We start from the raw sequence: 27,357 nt of genomic DNA, 5'->3' as shown, positions 1-27,357 counted from the left end.
GCTAATGACAACAAGGCCCAACAGATGATTGAAGAGATGTGAAAAGGAAGCCACATCATGCTTTCCAAGGAAAAAAATGATCGAGACAGATTTAACTTACACCAGTTCTTAGCATCACGTTCCTACAAATAGAGAGCAGTACTGGAGCTATTATTGTCACCATTCAGGCATGATAGGAAGTGTGAAAAATAATGAACTATCTGAACACATAAAATGAGCATAGTATAAAGCATAGTTATCAGACATTTCAACTATCTCTGAAACAGGAATAATGTGTGTTCTATGAACCATCCATCAAATCTATCCTACATTATTCCATCTGACAGATTAAATGGGTGATCTTCAGTTTATGTAAAATTGTGAGATATCCAGCGACTTGAGATGAACCAGTCTAGTTTTCACAAAAAATAAAAAAAATAAAAATAGAGATTGAGTACAGTAGTGATGAAAATTACTACCTTCTTTTATTCTGTCAAAATGCCAGAGTTTGCATGTCTTGAAACATAAAAATGAGAGAAAGACTATGCACAGGCAGGCAGTTAAGCAAAGAAGGTAGGGTTAAGATGAACAAAAGCAGCTTGCAAATTGCCATCTTTAGGGCAACAGTAGCTGCTAAAGGAACACAAGACAATTAAATCTTAGGTTCATTTTCTAGCACAGAACAACTTAATTAAAAAGCAATTAAAGGTACATGAGTTAGGAGTGATCAGCTGACCTAATTTTTCATTAGCAATCAGAGACTAGATTGTCAGCTGTGATCAGCTAGTCCTTGTTTGGGCAAGTTATAAGTCTAAGAAATATGCATGTTTTAAACGTATGCCTTAAATTGAGACAGTGGTGTAAAGGCTAAAAGAAACAGAGAGAACTAGAAGAGATAAGCATCATAGTGAGTGATATATCTGGAAAGAATTTTGCAGTAATTTTGAAAAGTTAATGTTTTAAAAAGAATATCACAGTTACCCAAGGGAAAAAAAAAAATCATTATTCTTTGGGGGGAGTGTATAGCCATTCATCATTTATAGGACAACCAGGACAGTATCTAAGCAATACTTAAAGACTGATTAGGATCAAAGATTACAGAGGAGGGAAAACTTGTATCACAGTGAATCCTTAGTCAGTAAAGTAAATATTTCACTGTAACACAAGAACGTGACCTCAAAATGTAACTGGCTTAACAACATGTAGCACTGGGCATGGACTCACCTTTTGCTGAACAACAGAAATACAGACCCTCTGTTACAAGGAACAGACAGTGGTCAGGCAATTTTATTTGTAACATGACTTGGCAAGATCCACAAACTCAGGCCAAATAATACTAATTTATATTCCAATTCTATCACACATTCTGCGTCCTAAAAATGACATTATTTCCATACAGCCAGGTATTCATTTGCAGGAGAGACATGGAACACAAAGTGAGCAAATGCAACACAGCTATGGGTCATCTTAATCATAAAGACTACTAATGAAACAGCTTCCTGTGATATGAGCCCAAAATGGATGAGTTCTGAGGTCTGATAATAAATGACACATACTTCAGGAGATTGCTCACTGTTAGGCCTCCTATCCTTTATGAGAAACATTTGTGAGCTATAAGAACTCAAAACTTTACTGACAATTAGCTTAATGGAAGGAAATTATTTTACTTTCAGTAAGTTCAGAAATATTCTGCTTTTAAATTGACTGCTAATTCTTAATGCAAGCCTGTAATCCATCCACACTCCAATTATAAAAACTGCACCTTAACTTAGAAGTCCTTCTCTTTCTCCACCAAAGGTGTCATAAATTGGTAGAGATTTCTCTTCTTTGTTACAAAGAGCATTAAGATTTTGTTGTTGTTATACACTTTGTATTTTAAAAGGCCCTTTCTGCACTGCAGTGAAGCACTGCAACAAATTCGTATTAAATAAATTGCTAATCTTCTAAGCTTTTTCTGATTTATCTTCTGCTTATACTTTACTCTGTTGATTCTGGGGTGTTCAATTAATGATATTTTCAGGAAATTACTTTTCCTATATTTCTTTATAATTTTGCAAATTAACCTCTGGCTATAAAACTTCCATTTCTGAAAGCTAAGCCTCCTATAATACTATATAAGGGGGTTTCTATTATTATTATTATATTTTATTTTGTTCCAAAGAGGGAGGGAGAGAGAGAAGGGAAGATAAACCTGCTATTTAGAGAGTTCAGTATTACTGTAAGTGAATTGTAAGGAAGTATTAATTGAAATCATGTATTAGGTTATAGGTTGACTTTCACTGCATCACCAAATGATGTTTTCAAGAAAACGCCAGCAGTTTGAGACAGCTGATCCACAAGTAATTAAGGCAAATGATACCTTAAGCTGGAGATTTAGAGTGCTCAGTCACCCTGTTAAGAGTATTACTGGCTTTAAGGCATTTAAAGACCATCCATGCTAAAGACCATCCATCCATACCACTTTGCCTACTATTGCAAGGTCTTTTATCATAATAAACTTGGTAAATTCATATTTTTACACTACGGCTCTCAATCCTCAACGGTAGTACAATATTACAAGCCACCAGCTTTAAATGTGGCATTTAAACAACAGAAGGTTTAGGATCACATTTGATTTTGTTATAATTTGTTCCCATATAACAGTTTTGGTGCTTTAAAGAAATTCCTTGCACAGGTAATTTCTGGATCACTATCTTTCACTTCAGTTGTAACAACACACATGCTTCACAGAGCAGGTATTTTTCTCTAGGCTGTAAAGGGGTATCTGAAAAGTAGGAAACAGATAGATTGGAGACATTTCTAGCCCAACAACATGTAAGTTGAATCCCTTTGTAGTCTGCAATCATTCCCTGGGATGTCTCCTTCTGTGCTGCAATGCAGACTAAGTTTTTTTTCAAAAGTTCTCGAGTTTGTTACGGGATGATTTGGGTATGACCGTATGTCATACAGTGAATGGTATGCATGAGGATCTTGGAAGAGATGCTGTGTGAACCTTTCTGGACTGTGTACTGCACATGGCTGTGTAGGACCATGGAGACAGCTGTCTGTTCAGCAACACAAAGATTCATCTGCCTACAAAGATACCATTAAATTGTCCTACAAATCACTGCTTTCACAGGATAAGTTACAAGTACTGAAGATACACTGTTAGATCACAATTTCAGGGAACATACGTGTTCAAATATCCTGTTTTTTAATTCTGATTTTCAGGTGGAATTCTCAAGAAAGTAGCTTCTGTTTTTAAGGCACCATTTTCATGAGCAACATCCTGCTTGCAGCTTTTGTAGAAAACCATGGGTGTAATGGGCTGCTTTTACCTTTCTCTGATTGTCTTCATGGAAAAAAAACAGGTTTTCAGTTTTCAGCTTATTGTCTGACAGCCCTTTATTTTGATGATAGTACTTAGCTCAATGACAGGTTAATCTTCCAAAGACTGAGATTTGACACACCTCTTTTTCTGGAAATCAGAAAACAAAATACTAATCAGTTCATATGAAGCCATATAATTCCTCACTATTGCTTGCTACAAATATGACCGATAATTATTTTATCGGGTTAAACTGATATTTCTTTTAATCTCCATCAGGATTCAACAAGAGGGAAGAGCAAATAAACCAGCGTGCAAACAACAGGTATGCTCAGATTCATCAAACTTGTAGTGAAAGAAGGAAGAGAAGGAAGAGAGGATGAATTTTTTTCCTGACCTTTTTGAGTGATCAATGCACATCCTGAAGCGTGAAGACTGACAGCACCAGTAAGTTTTTGTCCCAGCCATATAACTGTAAGTATTACTCATGACGTGTCTTATAATTTAGATTCATATTAACATGCAGCTTTATTTACTGCTTTCTGACATTCTGTTTCCTCCAGCAAGACATAGAAACATTGGCCAGGTTGAATTATACCAGCTATAATGTGACAATGTTATTTTCCCAATTGTATACACATTAACATTCTGATCCTTTTCTTTTGGAAATGAAATCTGAAGTGCTAGAGGCCTTGTCTCTATCCAAAGCAAAGCCATTTATCTAGTTCAATGTACTATTTTTTTTCTTTAATCTTTAAAGATATATATGGGGGTGGAATTTTCAGCCATCTGAAATAAAAGAGGTTCCAGGTTTTTGACACTTGAGGGAATGTGAGAACAATCTAATTCGAGAAAAGGTTTTTTTTTTTTTTTTTTTTTTTTTTTTTTTTTTTTTTTTAATAGAATAAAAACCTGTAGCAAAGTCCCGTGAGCTCTCTGAAAATGGCTTGGGATCTATTCTAATGAAAAAACCATAGATATAAACAAACTGCCAGAAGAGCAATGTAATTAGTCCTCTTGTCAAAGGAATGACCTGCAATATCACTGTGTAAGATGCTACTGACAAATCCAAGAAGCATTAATCCTGAGTTGATCTGATCACTGTAATAAAATTACCAACGTAGAAGATAAGCTTAATTATCATTCATGAGCTACAAGATGACTTGAAATGCTTGTGGATCAGCATATGAATGTCCTTTCCAAATAGCTTGCTAACTATAACGTATATACTAAACACATGCTCCTGTACTTAGTATTTCATACAACCTGCATCAAAGGCAGTAAACCAGACCACTGTCTTGCCTGGAACTGCTACATAAGTTTCAAAGTGAAGATGCTGAAACCTGTAGTTAGTGCCCATAATCACAAGGAAACTTCACTGACATACGAGATAGAGTAAAATGTATTCAGCATATCTACTATACTAAAAAAATAAAAAATGAAACAAGGGTCAGGGTAAAGGTCTTAGGAGCATGACTTTTTAACAGGCACACCAAGCTCCACATGCTGGAGAGAAGAACATCAGAGGTTCCCCAAACAACCACCATCATAAAGTAAACAGTAAGAGTTAAACATACATTTGTGTTTTAATATCCAGTAAATGGGAATCAAGAAAATAGAGAGCTACATGTAAATAGACATGTAACAACAGTGGAAAGAGCACATGCTTATTGCTGGCAGACTCAGAGATTGTTCCAGGGAAGCTAGTAGCCATTGTAATGCTGAGCAAAGCTGTTGTTTATTCATTAAAATCTAACCAAACCAGCTTAACATTAATTGCATTAATCCTTCCTGTACAATCAAATATCACTTAGCATATACGCAAGTTTCTGTATCTGTCTTGCACCTTAGGCTACTCTTATTCTCACTGTTGAGCCTTCCCTGTGTAGTATGTAACAGAACATTTTAACATGTCCCTTTCCTGTGTGCCTCTGGCTGTCAAATGACAAAGGGAAAGCTTGTGTTTCAGCACACACACAAATACTGATCTCCTGGGGAAACATCTTTCATTTTTACTTATTTTAAAACTATCTTAGAATCGGAAATAAAGTTTCCTGTGTTGTTATTTGTCAATCAGAAAGGAAAATACAAAATCATTTACTATATACACTCCAACAGCATTTTAAGGATGGGTTTTGTAGGGCAAGGACCCTTTTAAAAAATATCAATAGCAATATCTACCTCGAAAAACTTATTCCAGTAACTAAGTTTCTAAAGCAAGATCTAGTACTAGCTGTCCCCTCACATCAGCCTCCACTATATAACAAACCTCTTCCTGAGGCAGTCTTGCTGTGAGCTCTTGATATTTAGCATGCAGAGCTGTAGTGAAGGAACTGGTCACTGCCATGCCTGCACAGCAGCCAGTTAGTTACTCAAGAACCCACAGGTGAAAACAACTCAGCAGTCACAAATGACAGTGCAGGAGACAGCTGAGCCTGCTGTGTGAACATCTTGTGGTATTTTACTTCAGATTAGGTCCAGTGAATCTCCTTTGATAGTTTTTGCACTGTTTTTACTTTTTCTGATACCACATTTTAAATTGCTTGGGTATGAAATAAACACTTCACAAACACAGAGCTAACTAAAGGAGGGAAATGACAGATTGTTATATTGTACCTCAGAAGCACAGGGATGCACCACAGGGTCTGAAAAGGCAAGAGAGCTTGTTTCTCACTGAAGTGATCTAGTTTTCTTCTGGGATGGAGATATCTGTCTTGGAAAACCTATTTTTAAAGCTTGCTTCCTGCATGTGGCCTTTTTTCTTCCCTACAGATGTCTAGGCACAGAAATGGTAGAACTGACCCCTTATGGATCCAAAGCAGTTCTGGTACACTCATTTGTGTCCATTCATGTTTTCCTTAGGAAAAGGAAGCTTCCAGCTGAACTTTAGTTAGTCCCGTTTAACAATCGTCTGTGTTTGATTTTACAGTGTAATTCATTAATAAGTGTAAAGTTTGACCTTTTATAGTTCCCCAGTACTTGTAAATTATTTTCCAGGCAGGCAGACTGTCTCTATATGGTGAAACATAGCTTTTTTTTCTGGGGCAAACTTCTGTTTTGCATGACATAAAAACAAAAATTGACTGTGCATGGACTATTTTTGTTCTTATCCTAGCTCTGTTTTGTAGGTGGTTTGTCAGAAAGCACAAAACCAAACAATGAAATACTCACATTTGTTCATGGGGCTCTCCTGCCTGCAGAATGAAGAGCCATCTGTGGTCCTAACAAACAAGGCTTTTGTGAAAAAGATGCATGAAATTTAGGCACATAATTATATATGTCTGTCATGAAATGGTAAAGGCTCCCTAAATTACCATTCAAAAGATTAGCAGCTGACATTTTGAGTTAATGCTCAGATTTAGTATGCCCCCTGGTGTAGTGGCACAAAGAAACAACTAAAGAAATAAGCTGCAAAGCCCGTTTCAGAATGACTTCTGACTACCCTTACAAGCCTGTGGAGAAAAAAGGTCACCTCAGCTACAGACACCTACTCTTTCTAAGGTTATGAATCCTGGGCATGTTCACATCACCTCATACCAGGCCCCCCACCTCTGTGCAGATCAACCCTATTGGCTACATACGCATAATTTTTACAATTTGTTGACAATTCAAGAGAGCATTAATAGGCATTACTGAACACTTGCATTTTCTGAACCCTGCATTTTCTGGTTTTAATAAAATCAGGAAATGAGAATTTGAAATGACACTTCATTTTTTAACTTTTCAAAGGTCTTGAGCTTTGGCTTTAACCAGACTCTCCAGAAGACTGCATGATAAGCAGAATGCTAATTTATGTTTCTTCCACATTTTTTTTTTACTTTCAAAAAAATGGGAATAGTAATCCAGATTTTTAATATGAGCAGTTTGCATAATAAATTATAATGAAAAAGGCTATTTCAAGATCCAGATTACAGCTCACCTTGTATTTCTTTAAAAGCTACTCTATATACCTTTTCAATTCACATAAAACTTTTTATGCACACTAATAATTTGCATAATATTCTTTGCATAAGGAATACGGGCTTTGTTATTAAAGCACTCATTCAGCATAGAATTGTGTTGGGACCTTCTTGATTGAATAAACAGATGTAACAATTTCATAAATATGAGGCTGAATCGTTACAGCTATGCTGGTGACCTCCTTCAGCACAAGGATCCACCTTGCCGTGTATTCTGTTCCCAGAAGTGTTGTAAGAAAATGCTGAGGGGAGAACAGGAATAGGGCAAGCCATATGTAATAATTCTGCAACAGCTTTCAGCTACTTTCAGCTGAATTTTTACATTAAATTTTCATAAGCTGTATAAATAGTTGAAGTATGTTTATGCATGAAAACAAATGCAAATTTTCTGAAATATGAAAGCACTTATATTTCCTGTCCCGCAAAAAGATAGTTTCACTTAAAAAATGTGTAATAATTACTATTCTCCCTCTCTCTCTCTCTCTTAAGAATAAAAAGTTTGCTCTGCATTTTGGAAAGTACACATTATGAATCCTATTTCTGAATTGTTATCCCTAAGTTTTAGGAATTCATTTATTATTTAGGAATTCATTTATTATATAGGTGACTTAAGCACAAAAAATTATCCAAAAAAGTCCTTGACTCCTCTTCATCTGAAAATCCTGAAAAGATTCTGTAGTTTGAAATAATTTTTTTTTTTTTAAAAAGAAGACTCTAGCAGTAGCAAGGATGCTTCAGTTGAAAAGACGCATTATAAAGAGGTAGCATAAAGCTACCACAATAATGTGTGCATTTTTCTAAATTCCATAGGATCCATGCACCACTGAAGTATTATTGCATACTCATTTGCACAGTGGAAAGAAAATTTATTTTATCTATAAGTGTCCTTTGAAGGTATTACTACCTAGATAAAGGCAAATTCATAGGATGTAGTTATATTTAGCTTTTCAAAAGCATTTGGCAAGGGATTTCAATCAAAGCAACAGAAGCTACAATAGAATTTGGGATAAAAAAGCTGTCTGAAGAACAAAAGGAAAAGCCTCATAGCTTGAAGCTTTTCACTATGAACAGAAATGTCGCCTGCGTTCTTTCTGCCCTGTGAAGGGGCAGTTTTGGAGCTAGGAGGAGATCTCCCACGGATGAAAAGTCAATAGTTGAGATGAGGTACTTTGTAAGAAACAAACAGCCAGTCATGCAGTAACACAAGTGTATTAAATTAAATTTCAAAGTAAAATTTCAGCATCCCTATGATAGCTCGTGCATGGTAGCTAATGAAATCTGTGTTCAATTTATGAACAGTAAGTAAATTCATATATTCTGTATGTTCTGAACTCTTAGCTTTAATAAATCCTTGTATCATATTCATTTTGGGACAAGTAACAGACTAGTATAAGTGGAGCAGGATTAAGAACTGCAAATATTGGACTGTTGCTAAATATAATATGTGTTATGTTTTCAGGCAATTACCAAGATAAACAACATATAAAGAAGATAAACAAGCATAAATGATGCTGGAATGGAAAAACAGCAGAAAAGGAGAATTAGATGAAGACTTAAGTAATCCAATCAGTTAACTTGCTAAGAAGCAACATTTCTAGAAGAAATACTAAAAAAAAAAAATAAAATAAAATAAAAAAATCATGCTAAGAAGGGAAGAAATGTCCATTTGGCACACCACACAAGAAGTGCTGAATCATGAAGAACTTAACTCATAACTTAATTTAGTGGTAATTTCTAGCCATTTTATCAGCTATTTAGGGAGACACAATTTGTTCTAGAAAAAGAGGGAAATATGAAAAGAAAACTTGATATTTCATGTTAAGGAACTTGTTCGTAAATCTCTAGAGAAGAAACAAAGAGGTTAGAAATACTAGATGAGATGAAGAGAAAAAGAGAAGATTATTGCCAAGCTTGCTAAGAACATCACAAGAGATGTGGTGATTTACTTTTCTGTAGTTAAAATGATTTCAGTCTTACTCTTAAAAACAGATTTCAAAAAATCTACACGCCTACTGAACATCCTTGTGTGATCATACTTCTGGTAGGTAGCAAGTAGCTTTTGCAAGATTTGAGATTTGTTCAAGCATTTGATTATTATATAAACTGTGGTGAGAAATCCTTAATAAAACAGATATTGCCCCGAGTGAAATGGTGAAACCCCAAAGAAAACTAGCTTCTCGAAAATGTAGAGAATTAAATGGAAAATCCAATGAAGCAACAGATAAACAGATGCCACTATAGAGATATAAAGCACATCATCCGTGAAGCTGAGGACAGACAAAAAGGGAGAGCCTGTGAAGCAAGAATCAGGACCAGCCTAAGATGCAGTTAACAGCAATACAGAAAGGAGACTCCATGATTTAGAAAAAGAAATTGATCTTCTGAAGTGACATTTAATAGAGGGGATAGAGCAGGGAAAGAAAATGATTGTGAGAACAGTGTCCCTACCATGCAGAACTCCTGCCAGTAATGAGGGAGCAGCAGCAGGATGGCATGCCACTTAATTCTCACTTCATCGCAGAACTGTAATAAAAGCAATCGTTTTAGAAATCCTGTGCAAAATCTGTTGTCTCACATGTGCCCTACGAGATAAACAAACGACCTTGAGCAACTGAATATGGCTCTTGAAAAGAATCCATTATACATTCTGATAATTATCTTATACACAGTCCCGGTGTCCCACTTATGGTGGCAGCCCAGGCCAGCTGCAGGGGATGGGGCAGAAGGGTACGTGGGCTGCCATGCTGAGCAGTTTACGCAGTGAGTGAACCACACGGCTGCAAACAAGTTCTCCACATTTTAGGCAACTTATGATGTATAAATATCAGCTTTGTGAGAATTTCAGAAAACAGTTTTGGATACAGTTACGAAGATCTAAAGACAGATAAAACATGAAAATATTTCCTATCCTTTTATGAGAAACACTCCGTAGCCAATAACTTAGGCTCAGGCGAGGATCTCAGTGAAGTAGTAATTTATTCGCGATTGCAATGGTGGGCGCTCCACAAGCAGAAGAGAGCGCATCTACTAGTTCCAAAACACAGTTTATATAATTTTTGATGACAGGACCCTCCCCTGTTTCCCCACTGAGCGTGTAATCCAGGTTCACAATCTATCTGATGCTTCACAAACAATGCATGGCTTTCAGTTGCTGGCCTGTTAAATTTCTGTTTCCTTTTGCCATTTTTACTGTTTGAAGTGGTAATGTTTCTTCACTTATCTGACTTGACTTAACACCGTGATTTTCACCTAATTGTCCTAAGGAGTCTGGTTGTCTGCATTTTACAAGGTCACCTGCTTAAGCTTTCTTATTACTGTAAGCATATCTCAGTACCACATTCCTTCCTTCTAAACAATGAAACTCTGCAAAAACAACATTTCTATTCCTACACTTTTATCACTACAGATCGAAGGATAAAAATTACAACTTGCGAGGCACTGCCTCTTCATCTCTGATCACTAACAGCTCTATCAAGTCCCTTCTTGGAAAACAGTAGAATAATTTGGTGAAGAGCATGATGTGACAGAAAGATGGAATTAGATGACCTAAAAATGAACAAGCTAAGTAATTTTTGGAACTCTACCACTACTGCAGATCTACTTGATAAGGAAAATTTCAATTGTTAAGATGGCAATTATACATAAAAAATATTTATGGAAGGCCTTATGATTTCTTTTTCCCTCAAAGCAAGACAGAATTGGAAATCAGAATGAAAAGAATATTATATGTCGTGAAGTGATAACTTGACCAAACAGTAATTTTCTGTTCCTAAAATACGGCAGAAACAAGCAGATGTCCTTGTTCACACTATTGAAGCTTGCTTCTGACAAAAGCACTTTGTCATCCAAAGAAGTACTATACCATGCAGTTTTGTGATGCAAATTCTTGCTAACAGCAGATGTTTATTTAGCCCCTGCCCTTTGATCTAATGCAACAATTCTTGATGCAGGATTTCTTCTTGGAAACTAAACATTGGGGTTAGGCTCAGGAACCTGAAAGTTTTACTTAGCTTCGTACTTCCTTTGATCATCATTTTTGTGGGCGAAGGTACTTAACTTTTAAGTGCATTCAGCAAACAACTTGCCTGTAAACTGTTGACATATCCCATTCCTAACCATCTACAGTTCCAAAATGTATTACAACTTCAACGCAAAAAAAAAAAAAAAAAAAAAAAAAAAAAAAAAAAAAGGTATCTATGTTCCATGTATATTCCATGTATAGGAGCAGGAAGGTCTACATCCTTCAAAGTGATTGCTGTCTGTTTTATTCATAGTAAACTCAGTGTTTAGCAAAACTATATATTTTTTTTCAATTGTTATTACCTTTTGTGTTGCATTTGGATACAGCAGCTGATTCCAAAATCCTAATGCTTACCTGAAAAAACCTGGTTCGAGACAAACTCATAAACTCTCATACTTTAAACATGATGGTGATTGTTTTAGTGCTTTTGCAATTGAACAGAATATCGGGTCCAGAGAAGGGCGACGAAGCTGGTGAGGGATCTGGAGAACAAGTCCTACGAGGAGCGGCTGAAGGAGCTGGGCTTGTTCAGCCTGGAGAAAAGGAGGCTCAGGGGCGACCTTATTGCTCTCTACAGATACCTTAAAGGAGGCTGTAGCGAGGTGGGGGTTGGCCTGTGCTCCCACGTGCCTGGTGACAGGACGAGGGGGAATGGGCTAAAGTTGCGCCAGGGGAGTTTTAGGTTAGATGTTAGGAAGAACTTCTTTACCGAAAGGGTTGTTGGACACTGGAACAGGCTGCCCAGGGAAGTGGTGGAGTCACCATCCCTGGAAGTCTTTAAAAGACATTTAGACGTAGAGCTTAGGGATATGGTTTAGTGGGGATTGTTAGCGTTAGGTAGAGGTTGGACTCAATGATCTTGAGGTCTCTTCCAACCTAGAAATTCTGTGATTCTGTGATTTTATTTCAAAAACAGACCAATTCAGAGATTTTTGTTGTTTTCTTTTTATGATTACCTATAAAGCTGTTTCAAACAAAGGATCTTTAATGAGGCAAGACAAACCCCTTAGCTGCCGTGGAACAAGTACCCAATTCCTTTAACAATGATGCTTTTTATCTATTCTTTCAGGAGAAAAGAAGAGAAGGGAGCCCAGAAAACAAACAAAAACCCCAGTGTTTAGTTCTCAAATCCAGACTGAACTCAACAGAACTTTGTACAAAGACAAACCAGAGATGACTTAAAAGGAAGCTGGATAATCTTCAAGTAACAGTTCACCTGGGACTGCTACTTTCCCAGTTGCTTCTGATGTCTCTTGATTGACTGTCTAAGGTGATTCTTGTTTGTCATTTGAAAAATGTGGTCATTTCTTCAAAGTGCCCAGAGGAATAGAGGATAAGCACCCTGGTCTCTCACACAGTATCTTACAGTATAGGACTAATCAATACAAGAGGAAGAAGCAAGCAAGAGAGGAGTATTATGTACTATCATTATCTTACATTCCCCAGCAAGAAGTTATCTTTAATGATTTAAAATACAGTACTGTTCTTGTATGGGGCTGTTCTCTTGAGCCTGTAAGAAAGGCTTTGTCTTATACAATAGATCCTTCACTGAATGTAATCCATATTTTTCCTGTTAACATCAAATGATGAAATAGGCATTACTAATTTTAGCTGTTAGCTCCAGGAAACATGCACTGCTCAGAGAAAGGTACTGAACGTACACTAGCATTGCTTACTAGATCTGCAAAAAAGGCTAGTTAATTGCATTGAAGGCAGGTGAAAACCACTTTCTCCATAGACTGCTAAAATCATACAGTCACAACAAAGCACTGATGTGAAGAGTCTGTCTGAGCATCACAGGGACAGCAGCTTTTCCCCATCACTTTTTTTTTTTTTTTTTTTTGGTTGCAGGGTTTGGTGATTATTTTTTGTTTGATAGTTTATTTATTTATTTATTTTAGTAATCAGAAGCTAGGTGCCATTTCGAAATTTCTTTTACAAGTTATTTTTCAGAGTAGAAACATACTTGGCATACAAGTCCACAACACAGTTGTGCACCCAAGTGTCCATCCATAGACTTCTCCACTACTTTCTATGTAAAACCAGTGTTTTATTGAGAACCCGTTTCTGCCAGGTTCTCAGTCACATATCCACTTGCTCTCCCCAGACTGAGGCTCTGGGAAGTGAAACTGAACATACTAGAACAAGTGTGGTGACTCAAAAGCTATGGTCAGTATTAAGCTGGGTCCAACAGGAACACATCAATGTTACATGTTTGCCAAAGGTGAACAAAACATGCATTACCATTAGACTGAGAAAGTGAATTTATCATCCTAGGGAACTAGCTGTCAGGTGTAGTTTGCAAAAAGATACTAAATTTTTTATTCTCTATAACTACATTTACACAGATATAATAGTATAGGTAAAGAGTAACAGAGAAAATCACAAACAAAAAGTCAGTCAACTTTTGCAGATCACAGATCTAGGGGAGAACTCAGAGGGCACAAACCAAAGTGATTACTACATTGCAGAAACTGTGTGACTGGATGTCCAACTATGTGCCATATTTCTTCATTTCTTCTGCATTCTGTGCCTAACTGCATTTTTCCTTGAAGTGTGTATTGATTTAACACAGTAAGAGAAATTCAAGCAAACGGCTGCCTTTGATAACAAAAGCAAGCCTTCAATGTAGCCCTCTACAAAGGAGCCTGCTTTTCATCATATTCCCCAAAGTATCACCAGATCCCAGCATGGATAATAGTCAAAACAGATGAAGTGCCATAGAATCATAGAATGGTTTGGGTTAGAAGGAACCTTAAAGCCCCCCCAGTTCCAACCCCACTGCCATGGGTAGGGACACCTCCCACCAGACCAGGTTGCCCAAAGTCCCATCCAGCCTGGCCTTGAACACCTCCAGGGATGAGGCATCCACAGCTTCTCTGGGCAGTCTGTGCCAGTGCCTCACCACACAATGAATGAAGAATTTCTTCCTGATATATAATCTAAATCTCCCCTTTTTTAGCCTAAAGCCATTACTGCTCATCCTATCACTACACTCCCTGACAAAGAGTGCCTCTCCAGCTTTCCTGCAGGCCCCCTTTAGGTATAAGAAAGCTGCTATGTCGTCTCCCTGGAGACTTCTCTTCTCCAGGCTGAACAACCCCCATTTCCTCAATGATATTAAATGTAAAAGTTTTTTGTCCATCCTCAGCAGGAATGACTGAATCCTGCTGTCAGCCTTCTCATTAAAAAGTAAGCAACTAGGACCACAAATCCTACTAGGAGAGAAAATATGGCACCATAGATATGACATAAGAAAAAACAGATGAAGTAGTTCCAAAATGCTTCAAAAATGTTCTTAACTTGAAACACATCACTGAGGAAGACAACATAAATCATTCCATAGCTGGTATAGAGTAGCCCTGCAGCCCAGTAAATACTGAATTGCCATTGCTAGTAACAGGCCATAGACTTTCTGCTGAGTTTGCAGGGCCCCAGGATGGCAGCTTGTCAAGCTTACTTTGTCTCAGCTTCTCTTGACCTGCTTGCCAATTCCTGACTTAGCTATAATAGCAATTTTTCTAATGACTAGGTGGTTTGGCCTAATTTGCTTTATTTTTCTTATCTTTGTATGACATATTCATAGTTTAATACATTTATTTTCTGTAGAAGATAAGGTTTAGTAGGAGAGGCCTTAAAAATGGGGACACAGGATATGATCTAGAGTTGTGCATGCATGAGGCAGTAAGAGATGTGGCACCGACTGACACTGGAGGCCCCAGCACTATAGACAACTCACCAATGGTCAGCCAAAGAAATGCAGACTCAGAGCCAGGCAAAACTACACTTAGAGGTACAAAGAGAACAAAGAATAAGCATCCAACTTGCATAAATTCTACTGTATATAGGAAATTCAGTTCTATCATGAGCTAATCAATAAAGAGCAAGCAAGGTATAAAGCATGTTAACAAACACATAAGTATTACTTCAAGATGTTCCTAAGCTAAGGAAAGAGACATCAACAATATTATGTTCCTCCTATCTAAGAATTCAAGCTGCGTGATCCATTCTCCCATGCAAAACCTTCAATACTAGGACACCATGGGCACTGGAATGGTAAGAAAACAACACGCAGAGACCATGAAGCATGAGTGTCACAACTCTTTGTTGTTATAAAAGCTTTTTCTCTATAAGTAGTAGGTTTTTTTTTTTTTTTTTTTTTTTTTTTTTTATCCTCCCTGTAATAATTTAGTCTGGGGTAATAAATACTATTTGGTTAAACTGCTAGGATTTCAATTGCATGCAAAATAAATTCTTGGCTTTACATATAATTTGTTTCATTTTTACCCGTAACAAGAAATTGAGGGTAACAATGTGTAGATAGTACTCTGTTCACAAAGACCATTTCACAATGGAATTTTAAATAATTAATACATGCTATTGAAAACAATCATCATCATCTTCCCTTTCCTCCCCAACCAAATTGAAGAAAAAAATGCTCAAGCATGTGATATTTCTTTTCCGGTACAATTCAGTCTCTTTAAGTTCACTGATCATCTAGTAGTAGCTTGAAAATAGTATTTTAGGAAAATTTATTTAAGATCTCATGCATTTTGAAAGCTGAGAAGCTGAATGCGTGTTTATTTGAGGTTGAGTATTATGAGTTTCTGATAAATCTAAAGCAAATTTTGGTGAGCCCTCTTCATTCAGTGTTTATCCATAGATTTTCTGTGTCATGGTTGGGACTTCCCAGCACTTATCTGGCTTGAGCAGTAAGTGTTGTTGCTCATGCAAGTGACATATTTAATTCTGCTATAACAGTTTTGCAATATTCAGTATGTGAAGATATCTACCCAATGAGCAAAGAAAATCATTTGATATTTCTGACTTTGCATCGAAGCAGATGAGCATATCTGAGATAGATACATTTAAAATTTTATACACCATCTGCACTTTTTTTTTCTTTTTTTAACTCTAAAAGCAATGTAAATGTCGTGTGTTCTTTGCCATTACTGTTATTACCAGTAATCTCCTTCATGAAAACAGACAACTTAGTCAAGAAAATACTGTATTTCAGAGACGTTGAGGGGAAAAAAAATCTATTACAAGAACTTTCCTATAAAGACAACTCTTATTAACCTTTTGACTCTGAGCATTTGTCTCTGCAGTTCTTCAGAATGACTTGTGCTGTGCTTGCTTAACTGCATTATAATAAACTGAGATATGGGATTAGTTTCCTATGTGCAAGTCAGAAGCTAAAGCTGGCCGTCTGTAAAATAAATGCTACCATAGGATGTCCAGAATCTATGAGAAAAAATATTGAAAACTAAACCTGAATTGAACTGGCAAGACTTTACTTCAGAGCGTACTGCTGACATGAAGAGTGCAACAAAACAAAGAAAAACTGTGTAAGCACCACCTTTAGGCTCAGTCTTTATCAGCTAGAAAGCATGGAGGTCCAGCTTTGTGTGCCCCTGTATGCAAAGGAGGAAGAATAAGCCAACTTTAAATGGTGACACATTACTGTATATTATTTGTAAAAGAGAGTAGGAAAAAAATTCAAAATAATTCACAGATTCAGCTAGAAAATTTTGCTGCTATTGTTTTTTTTTTTTTTTTTTTTTTTTTTTTGAAGTAATAAGGCCTATATACTCCAATGCACCAAACTGAAGCAGTCTCTTTGGAAGTGACTGAACAAACACTGACCAAAATGAAATCAGCAAATCAGCACTTAGAAGTATTAACGCATTCTCTAGACAAAGATGTAAAATGAAGCAAGAGAGAATTAAGGAATAATATGTAACATATTTGGGAAGAAGCAAATGAAAGCACAGCAGTATATTCTTAAGGTGCTGGAAGGAACTGAAACAAGTTGCTTTATTTTTATGACTTCTTTGGGTATTACCTTGCTAGATCCTAACTTAGTTTCACTTTATATAGTTCCAATTATACTGGCTTACCATGCTGAGCAACAGTGGGGACTTCTGCTGCCTTGCCTCATTTGTAATGAGTTACCTCTGAGGGGTTCACAGATCATTTGTCACCCACAAACTAAACATGTTCTAGAGTGAAGCCACCCCCTTTGGGCTTAAAAAAAACCCACAACAATCGAAGTTACCCTGTGCCAGAACAAAATGTTTGACTAGTTCACAGCGGTTACGTTTGAAGGCTGTACATGAGAGGAGGAAATTTTCCATATCTATGAAATGGACAGCGAGGTAACCACACCAGCCTGAGCGGCGTTATATTGCCATGAAAATGAGCTTGCTGCCAGTGGCTGCAGAAGCATCAGGTCTGCCCCTTTTCAATTAAATACCCACCTGATATAAGGGAGACAGTGAATTTAATTACCAAATTTTTGCAAAGTCCTCTGAAAAATCTTGAATGCTTAGGAAGCACATCTTCATCATTAAGCTCCGCTCAGCAAGTTGTGAACTCCTGCATACCTACAATTTGGAGAAATGCTTTAAGTGCCTAGTATACAAATGGAAACTCAGACGTGCAGTTAGTGAAGCACTATAGAAATGAATTGCCATTTACCTATCAATAGCTTTTTGACATCTCAGCTGTTCAATAGAAGCAGCTGTCCTTAAATACTTTTCAAAATGAAAGCCATTTCCACCTGAGAAAAAACAAAATACAGCTGTAGCAAACAACAAAAACAAACAACCCAGACCTTACCAGCTATTTGTAAAATATTCTTTCTAAAAAGACTCCAGTACTGTGGAAGCATTTAAACCATACTGTAACTAAACTACTTTTCTCCTGAAAGCTCTAACCTAGAAGATATTAGAGAAAAACCTGCTATGGAGTTGATATAGGAAATCTTTTGTTCTTCATACAGTGCTAACAGGAACATATGACACATATGGTAGATATGATGAATAAGGCTAATTATGAAAAGCCCCAAATGGTCTTTCCTCTCCTTTCTGTTCCAAGTCAAGTATCAAAGTTCTTGGCACTGTGCACTGGTGAATTTTTATAGCCGTCTTATGATAGTTGATGCTGGCTTATGTCATATGGGGAACATGGAGTGGCATTTCTACTTGAGCAAACAAAATCAAAGGGGGCACATATATTTGAAAGGGAGAGAGGAAAAATGAAAATATGATATTAATGTAGAAGAAATTCAAGAACTATGGGACCTCAAAACTAAGAGGCAGTAGGTAGACAAAAATACTAAAAGAGGTACTTTTTCAGTGCGAGGATAACAGGCTAGAATACTCCCACATGCTGTCCTGGATGCTGAAGCTGTGCAGGAATTCAAAGACAGCTGGACAAATTAATGAAAGAAAGTTGCCTGTAAGGCCACTAAATTCAAACATATTGCCTTTGCAAGAACAACCCAAGCCATAAGTCACGTGTCACATCTAATGGCCATAATGTCAAAGAATACAGAGATAAAAAACCTCCATAAAATATTTCTCATCCTCTTATCATGCCCCACACAATTTATTTCAGTAGAATGGTAAGACAATTTGCTTTGATGAAACAGGTGCATCACAGAGCACAGGAAGGATTAATAAAAGTATATGGCACACCACAAGTGTAACTTGTTTTCTTACTCTAGGTCTGAAGCTTACTGGAAGCTGCTGTAAATGTTGTCTTGCTCCTTGGTGAGTGGGCTTGAGGACTAAATGCCCAGTTATCTGGATGTTACTCATAATCCAGGTAGTTCTGAATAGTTTAGGTAGTCCTGAAGCGCATACGTGTGAAGCAGCATAACGGGGTGAAGAGAAGCAGGAAAAATTTAGGACAGCACATGCCTGTGGAAAAGCAGGGACTCTTTCCCTTAGCATTGCCACCCTCACTCCTTGTGACTGCAGAAGAACTAGATGAATAGCCTGATCCAGTCTACCTTCTCTTAAAACATAGAATCATAGAATCATGGAATATCCTGAGTTGGAAGGGACCCTTAAGGATCATCAAGTCCAACTCTTGACACCACACAGGTCTACCCAAAAGTTCAGACCATGTGACTAAGTACACAGTCCAATCTCTTCTTAAATTCAGACAGGCTCGGTGCAGTGACCACTTCCCTGGGGAGCATGTTCCAGTGTGCAACCACCCTCTCTGTGAAGAACCCCCTCCTGATGTCAAGCCTAAATTTCCCCTGCCTCAGCTTAACCCCGTTCCCGCGGGTCCTGTCACTGGTGTTAATGGAGAAAAGGTCTCCTGCCTCTCGACACCCCCTTACAAGGAAGTTGTAGGCTGTGATGAGGTCTCCCCTCAGCCTCCCCTTCTCCAGGCTGAACAGGCCCAGTGACCTCAGCCGCTCCTCATACGGCTTCCCCTCCAGGCCTTTCACCATCTTTGTAGCCCTCCTCTGGACACTTTCCAACAGTTTCATGTCCTTTTTATACTGTGGTGCCCAGAACTGCACACAGTACTCGAGGTGAGGCCGCACCAGCGCAGAGTAGAGCGGGACAATCACCTCCCTTGACCTACTAGCGATGCCGTGCTTGATGCACCCCAGGATACGATTGGCCCTCCTGGCTGCCAGGGCACACTGCTGGCTCATATTCAACTTGCTGTCTACCACGACCCCCAGATCCCTCTCTTCTAGGCTGCTCTCCAGCATCTCATCGCCCAGTCTGTACTTGCAGCCAGGGTTTCCCCGTCCCAGGTGCAGGACCCGGCACTTGCTCTTATTGAACTTCATGCAGTTGGTGATCGCCCAGCTCTCCAACCTATCCAGACCCCTCTGCAAGGCCTTTACACCCTCATTCGAGTCCACAACTCCTCCAAGTTTGGTGTCATCAGCAAACTTGCTCAAAATACCTTCTATTCCTACATCCAGATCGTTTATAAAAATATTGAAAAGTACCGGCCCTAAAATGGAGCCTTGAGGGACCCCACTGGTGACCGCCCACCAGCCTGACACAGCCCCATTTACCATAACCCTTTGGGCCCTGCCCGTTAGCCAATTGCTCACCCATCGTATGATGTTTTTATTTAGCTGTATGGTGGACATTTTGTCCAGTAGGATCCTATGGGAAACCGTGTCAAAAGCCTTGCTGAAGTCCAAAAAAATCACATCAGCTGGTTTCCCTTGGTCCACCATACGGGTGATCTTATCATAAAAGGAAATCAGGTTAGTTAGGCAGGACCTACCCTTCACAAACCCATGCTGGCTGGGACCAATGACTGCTTTGTCCCCCAGGTGCGCCTCAATAAGTTCGAGAACCATCTTCTCCATGATTTTACCAGGCACTGACGTGAGACTGACAGGCCTGTAATTGCTAGGGTCTTCTTTCTGACCCTTCTTGAAAATCGGCACATTTGCCAGCTTCCAGTCTACCGGGACCTCTCCAAATTCCCAGGATCGTTGAAAAATAATTGAGAGAGGTTCCGCGATGACGTCCGCCAGCTCTTTCAGCACCCGGGGATGAATTCCATCCGGACCCATGGACTTGTAGGGATCCAGGTGGAGTAGCAAATCCCACGCACGTTCAGGGTCGGTTGGGAGTTTGTCATCCCCACCGTCCCGGTCCTCCACCTCAGGGCACCCTGGGTCCCGAAGCCCATCATCGGCATTGAAGACAGAGGCAAAGAAGGCGTTAAGCGTCTCTGCTTTGCCTATGTCATTGTCTGTGAGGAGACCTTCCCTATCAAGGAGCGGCCCTATGTATTCTTTAGTTCTCCTTTTTCCATTCACATATCTAAAAAAACCCTTTTTATTTTCTCTCACAGACACAGCCAGCTTCAACTCAAGGTGTGCTTTGGCCACATGAACTTTCTCCCTACAAACACGAACATCATCCCTGTATTCTTTCCATGACACCTGGCCCTCCTTCCAGTAGCGAAACACTCTCTGTTTCCGCCTAATCTCCATTAGAATGTTCCTGGTCAGCCACGCCGGCCTTCTGCCCCGCCTGCCTGACTTGTGATATTTAGGAATTGCCTGATCTTGTGCTTCTAGGAGGCATCGCTTAAAGAATGACCAGCACTGGTGGACATCGAGGCCTTCAAGAGCAGTTTCCCAGGGGACCTTGCTGACTAGTTCCCTGAGCAGCCTGAAGTCTGCTTTCCCCATATCTAGGGATGAGGTTTTGGTGGCACTTCTCCTTCTGTCACCGTAAATTTTGAACTCAACCACTTCATGGTCACTATGACCGAGGCGGCCACCAATCACCACATCTCCCACCAGACCCTCTCTGTTTTCTAGCAACAGGTCTAGGAGGGCACCTTTCCTAGTTGGCTCCGTTAGCACCTGCACCAAGAAGTTATCATCTAGGTGCTTCATGAACCTCCTGGACTTGCTCGTGTCAGCCGTGTGGCACTCCCAGTTAACGTCTGGCAAGTTGAAGTCCCCCATAAGGACAAGGGGAGTTAATCTCGAGGCCTCTCTTAGTTCTGTAAAGAATAATTTATCGGCGCTATCATCCTGGCCAGGCGGTCTGTAATAGACTCCCACAATGACATCCCCTTTATTCGTTCGTCCCTTGATCCTTACCCAGAGGCTCTCAATTTTGCCATTGCCGACCTGAAGTTCCACACAGTCCAGCCCCTGCTTCACATACATCGCCCCCCCACCACTTCGCCTACCCTGCCTGTCCCTCCTGAAGAGCCTGTAACCATCTATCGCAACACCCCAGTCACAGGACTCATCCCACCAGGTTTTGCTTATGCCGATGATGTCGTAGTTGCGGGACTGGGCCAGGACTTCTAGCTCATCCATTTTATTCCTCATACTGCGTGCATTCATGTAGAAGCACTTCAGGTGTGTCTCCTTACACTCAGCACCTTGTGGATCTGACCGAAGGACCTCACTGGCACACAGCCCCTCTGATTCTAGCGTACCATCCCTTAGGTCTTCACTGGCGTGCCTGGTTTTAGCCCCTTCCCCCTTCAACTCTAGTTTAAAGCCCTATCTATCAGCCCTGCCAACTCCTGACCAAAGATCCTTACCCCTCTCCGAGAGAGGTGCATCCCATCCGGTGCCATCAGGCCCGGTGTAGCATAGACCTTCCCGTGATCAAAGAACCCAAAATTCTGCCGGTCATACCAGTCTCGAAGCCACGAGTTTATGTGAACAGCACGCCTTTCAGCTTCGATCCCCCCTAACATCCTCATGTGTAGCCTCATATCTGACTGGCTTAGCCATGTGCCTCAATGTATCTTTATAGTCAGGGACTTTTGCTTAGTTTTATGCTTTGCCAGAGTCAAATTACCTTTTCTTGCTCCATGTAAGTTGTCAATTACCACTTGGTTTCTAAATGACCAAGTGCCAAAATAACAAGCAATAGTACCACACCTGTAGGCACTGAGGGACTAAAAGAAAGATCAGCACCTTGTTCTCCTCTAGTCTACGATACTGTTGCTGCTATCACAATCTGTCCTTGGCCCAGTTGTCTGGTCTTTTAAACAAAGTTCAGAGATGTGAAGAAGTCATCAGAGGAGGGTTCTCATGTGAAGTATGTGAACAAGGGCTTCACAGCAGTCTCCAAAGCCAAAGTTCAAAGTCCTAAAGTTCACCAACCTAGAACAAGTGGTTCATTCATGGCTAGTTGCTTGTAAATTAAACACCAGAGTAAAAAGAAATACCCATGGAAAGAGAAAAAGAAGGAAAATTGCATAAAATACTGTCAGAAATCAAACCTATAGCTCCCTTTATACAGGAGATAAACCATCTGCTTCAGTTCATGCTTGGATAACTCCCCATTTTCAAAAATGAATGAAGAAGTGAGCAGATTCCCCACTTCAGTTTTATGAGTAGCTATTCATACACCAGAGCACTACAAGTATTTTATTCCTTTTACCCTTCCTCCCCAGTTAGCACAGAGGCCAATGCAATTTTATTTTTTTATTTATTTAGAGGGAAAAAAAAAAAACCCTCCCAGAGTCAAACTAACAAATGAGTCTGGCAACAAGGAGAAAGGTAGTTACTCAGAGATAGACTGGGGCTGTGTTTAGCAGGTGGAATCAGAAATATGGAGACTTAAGCCTATCAATATATTTCTAGAGATCTGTGTAATAATAGCAATTGAGAGCTTTTATAGCTACACAAATCTGTCAAACACCACTTCAATGATATTTCAGGAGGGAATTGGGCAAAGAGCTTTTTACAGAGAGTTAGGGGAGTTCTGTCACACCTCATCTATTTGATATTGCTTTTAAGTATTGCAACACCACCTCCATGCGGAAGGCAGCAAAGGGAGTGCTATCAAGCAAGCCCAAGCTAAATTACAAAAGACAGCATCTCTTCTGAGGCAGCCAAAAACCCCTCCCCAAAAGCACACTTTTGATGGTTAGTGTAGGATGAGTAAACTGGGAAAGAAGCAGTACTGGGTAATGCCAGAGGCTCCAACTATGAAAAAAATCTTTGAAATGAAATACAATTCCATTTTCAAAGTGACAATTTCATGTTTATATTGAAAAAAAAAATTACTTTCAAAACAGAACCTAATTATTCCAGCCACTGGCACAGAACTGAGGACTTATGGACCCTAAACAAAACAGGCTAGCATGTTTTATTTATAAGAAACTCATACTAAAATTGTTTATTACTTTCACCAATGAGTTATTAGGAAGCTCAGTTTTTATTCACACTGCATATATTTTGTAATACACACTGGAATTAAGGAACTCTACAAAAAGCAGATTACAGTTTTTAAAACATTGCTTTAACTTGGACACACTGAGTATCTCACCTAATTTTTATGCATATACATTCATATTGTATTTAAAATTAACATCTGTTTGTATTGGCCTTTACTTTTCCTTTCCTTGCTAGTGGAACAGAAATGGCTCAAGTTCTCCATAACTAAAACAATGTGGGGAGGGGTGGGGGGCTCTTTTCTCTCATCCTGGTCTTCACCTTTCTGTTCTCTTGAGTGAGAGTGTGAGTGGGCTGCCCTTCAGGATGAATCGGCTTCAACAGCAGTCTTCTGTCAGCTGCCCCTTCAAGTTTGCGCTTGCTTATCCCAGCCTTTCTGCTTCTGAAATTAAACACTGCTTAAGTCAAAAATAAACAGGCCGACAAGCAAATGACTTTGCTTAGATCCCAATTTAGCTTTTGAATTTCTAACATCCATCTATACAAAATAGGCTTCTCAAGTGGTGTCAGGGCATTTACTTATCTTGGTTCCCATGTATATTCCTGGACAAAGGGACAGCTGCAGAGCAAGTGCATCAGTTATTTGGTTACTGTTTTTACCCAGCATGCAAAAAGTTTCCAGAAACTGCCACTGGTACAGTTCATGACCTGTGCCCTCTCTCTGTGCTCCCCTTCTACTTTAGCAACTATATCTCATGGATTGGCAATGACATCTAGACAGAAAACAAACAAAAAGAGAACCAAACCAACCCTACTTGGCTATGCTAAGCAGTAAAGGCTTGCATATGGTTTTTTTCTTTGCTTAAAGAGAAGAGCGGTAGAGGTTTTTAAACAAATAACTGAGTTGGCTTTTGTTTCTAGGTGTTCTTCCAGAGAACACAGAGCTATTCTGCACCAGGGAAACACAGAGTACTGCAGAATACCATTTTCCTTGGGAAATATTCCCAAGGATGTCCTAACTCGGCACTGAAGGAAATCTGTCCCAAAAATACAATCCAGATTCTGCATTTCCTTCCCACTTGCCAAAAGGGTAAACTAAATAGATAAAAGCATTCCCAAGAAGAGGGATGAGACAAACCATTTTAACAGAAAATTACAGTGAAACAACTGAAGGCTGCACCCAGAGAACAGGAAAATGTTAGTTGGTATGGACCAGAAGAATATTCCTCTAAGAAACACAGTTTATTGACTATCAGAAACCTTGTGTGCTGTACACTTGCCATCCTAAGTGACTCAGCAACATGCTCCTGAATGTCTGCTTTGATGTGGGTTTGGTTTGATTTCCTAGAAACAGAAATTAATTTCCTTTAACATTTCCAGCAAAGGGACCCAGCATTTTAAGCATTGCTTTCAGATATGCACTACATCTATCCTACAGCGCCTTTTTTTTTTTTTTGTTCCTTTTTTTTCCCCCTGTCTTCTAAATATGGGAAGGATTCTTTTCATACTTTGTAACTCGTCTTTGCTTCTCTTCAGGCTCCTGACACACTCTTTTTGCATTTTCCTGAGCATTCAGTGGCACAGCTTGAGCTGGCAAATTCATCAGGGGAAGGAAAAGGAATATCAACTTAACTTTGCATCAGGTAAAACAGAGTGAGTTACATCCTCCTGTAAAAGATAAAATGGGCTCAGTCTCATGCTGTTGCAAAGCTGTCCCTTACTTTGAGAGCTGCCTTCATGCTTCTGCTTAATATTTGCACGCTGGAAACTGAATCTGAATAAGTTGAAAAGGCTGGTAAGCTTTCACTCCCACTGTTCAGTAGAACAGTGGGGCTGAAGGCAACAGCAGGATATCCAGCTGCTGGCCTCTTGAAAGATTTTACTGCTTCACTTTCCACGGAGACAAAATAAAAGCAAAACAAGTCCTGCAAGATGAGAAAAACAAAGAAACAAATCCACTGGCTTTAACAAGTAAAAATAAAATAAACAGTGGAACACAGTTAAAAATGGCAGACTCCTTCCAAACACTAGAAAACATGTACACCGTCACAATAATAATTTAGGAAGTAATTTAAGTTTGGTGGTTAGCAATTTACCTACCTGCATCTGCTGCTGGTTCTCCTTTTCGGTGTTTTTATTACTCCAACAAAGTTGCATGTGTTTCCAGAGGGAAGGAGCCTTGCTGTTATCACCCCCTGGAGAAACTACAGAGAATTCATCTATATGTGCATGAAGGGAGACAGAAGACTGTGGAAAGAAATAAACAGGAGAAAACATTTATTTGTTGTCTCCCAAAATACAACTGTTTTAAACATAAGGAAATATTACAATACACAAAAACTTAGGGAAGTATAATCAGCCACATTGCTTAAAACCTGATCTTGGAGGACTAATAGAATTTGACACCAAAGCTGCTAAGTAGTTCCTAATAGTAAATGCATGTAATTAACAGCAAACTGTTCAGTTGATCTTTTCTTATTATTTAATGCTACCAGAATAAATTTCAAAAAGCTTTCATTCAGTTTGTTCTTAACATGGCTTGGAACAACCACATGAAAAACAAGCTGGGTAGTTTTCCAAAAGCATGCCATTGTTGATTTTCCACCAGAATACCCTGGGTCCTATAAACCAGGTGTTACTATAGCATATTGGAAATGAAAGGCAACATTTCACAATTTGTTTAAGCGAGATTATGCATGCTGCAGTGCTTCATCGAGTTCATGCAAGAGAGGTTCTTCCCAGTGCTTTAATTGGCACTTAGCTTCTTTTACAGCTTGTTCGCCTAGACAGCCTGCACAAAGTAGTCACTTAAAGTGTAGCTTAGAGCATTATAAAACACAGCTTTACAGGAAATAGGAACATTCATTTGATAATTGCCATGACAACTCGGCCATGTTAGATTTTAAAATCATTAGTTTTGAAGCTCCGATATGCTGAGTGTTTTTCTACCTCTGGGCATTCACAGCAACGAGGAGCACTTGCTAAAACACCTGGAGGTACCTCGCAGCACAAGCTGCATGGGAATGAGCATGGCTGAAGCCTCCATGGACATCACAGGGGTTGGGGAGGCAGGAGCATCAGCACCTGGGGGGATCAGCCTCAGAGCTTCAGTCACATGCAGATCACCACCAAAAATTATGCAGAGGTTTACTGTGCTGAGAAGTATATTCACTCGGTCATGCTACAAGAGAGCTAGCTCACCATATGACCCCTTTTAATGAGAAAATATAGTTCACTTGCAGACCTAGAGGCACAGGAAGAAAAACGCAACCTACAACAATCAGAAAATCCTCGTTCAACAAAACCCAAATATTCCATAGGGGCATGCTGACTGCTGAATATTTTTTGATTAAACTAAGAGAGGAAGTTCAGGGGGATGGGATGGTAGTCTTGAAGATGTACAGATGAAAAGATGGGTGCCTCCCAGAGACGGACTTCATAGTTTCCAGATGGCCAGAGAATTACTAAAATCTAGTTTTTTTAGCCACATAATGAATGCTTTATAATTTGCTCTTCTTGTAAACTTGGAAATTTAGGTATATAACATGTTTGCCATTAGTACATCTGCATTTGGAAGTGTTTTTTTTTTTTTTTTTTTTTTTTTTTTGTAAGAGACAAGGAAGTGATGGGAAAAACATTAAAGCAGCTTTTC

General features: G+C 39.1%; 1 long non-coding RNA gene across 1 annotated transcript in view; it reads right to left on the bottom strand.

Annotated features, from left to right (window-relative positions):
* The window catches only part of LOC311440301, a 68,605-nt gene that overhangs the window by 6,849 nt on the left and 34,399 nt on the right, over positions 1 to 27,357 (bottom strand). Inside the window, exon 8 of the long non-coding RNA XR_014695322.1 lies at positions 25,806 to 25,952. This is a non-coding gene — a long non-coding RNA (uncharacterized lncRNA). The remainder of the gene's footprint in view (positions 1 to 25,805; positions 25,953 to 27,357) is intronic.

The sequence above is a fragment of the Aythya ferina genome (assembly GCF_964211825.1).
Source record: "Aythya ferina genome assembly, chromosome: 1".
In the NCBI taxonomy this organism is placed as follows: domain Eukaryota; kingdom Metazoa; phylum Chordata; class Aves; order Anseriformes; family Anatidae; genus Aythya; species Aythya ferina.
The sequence above is the reverse complement of the archived record's forward strand: the minus strand, read 5'-3'. Positions and strand labels throughout refer to the sequence as shown.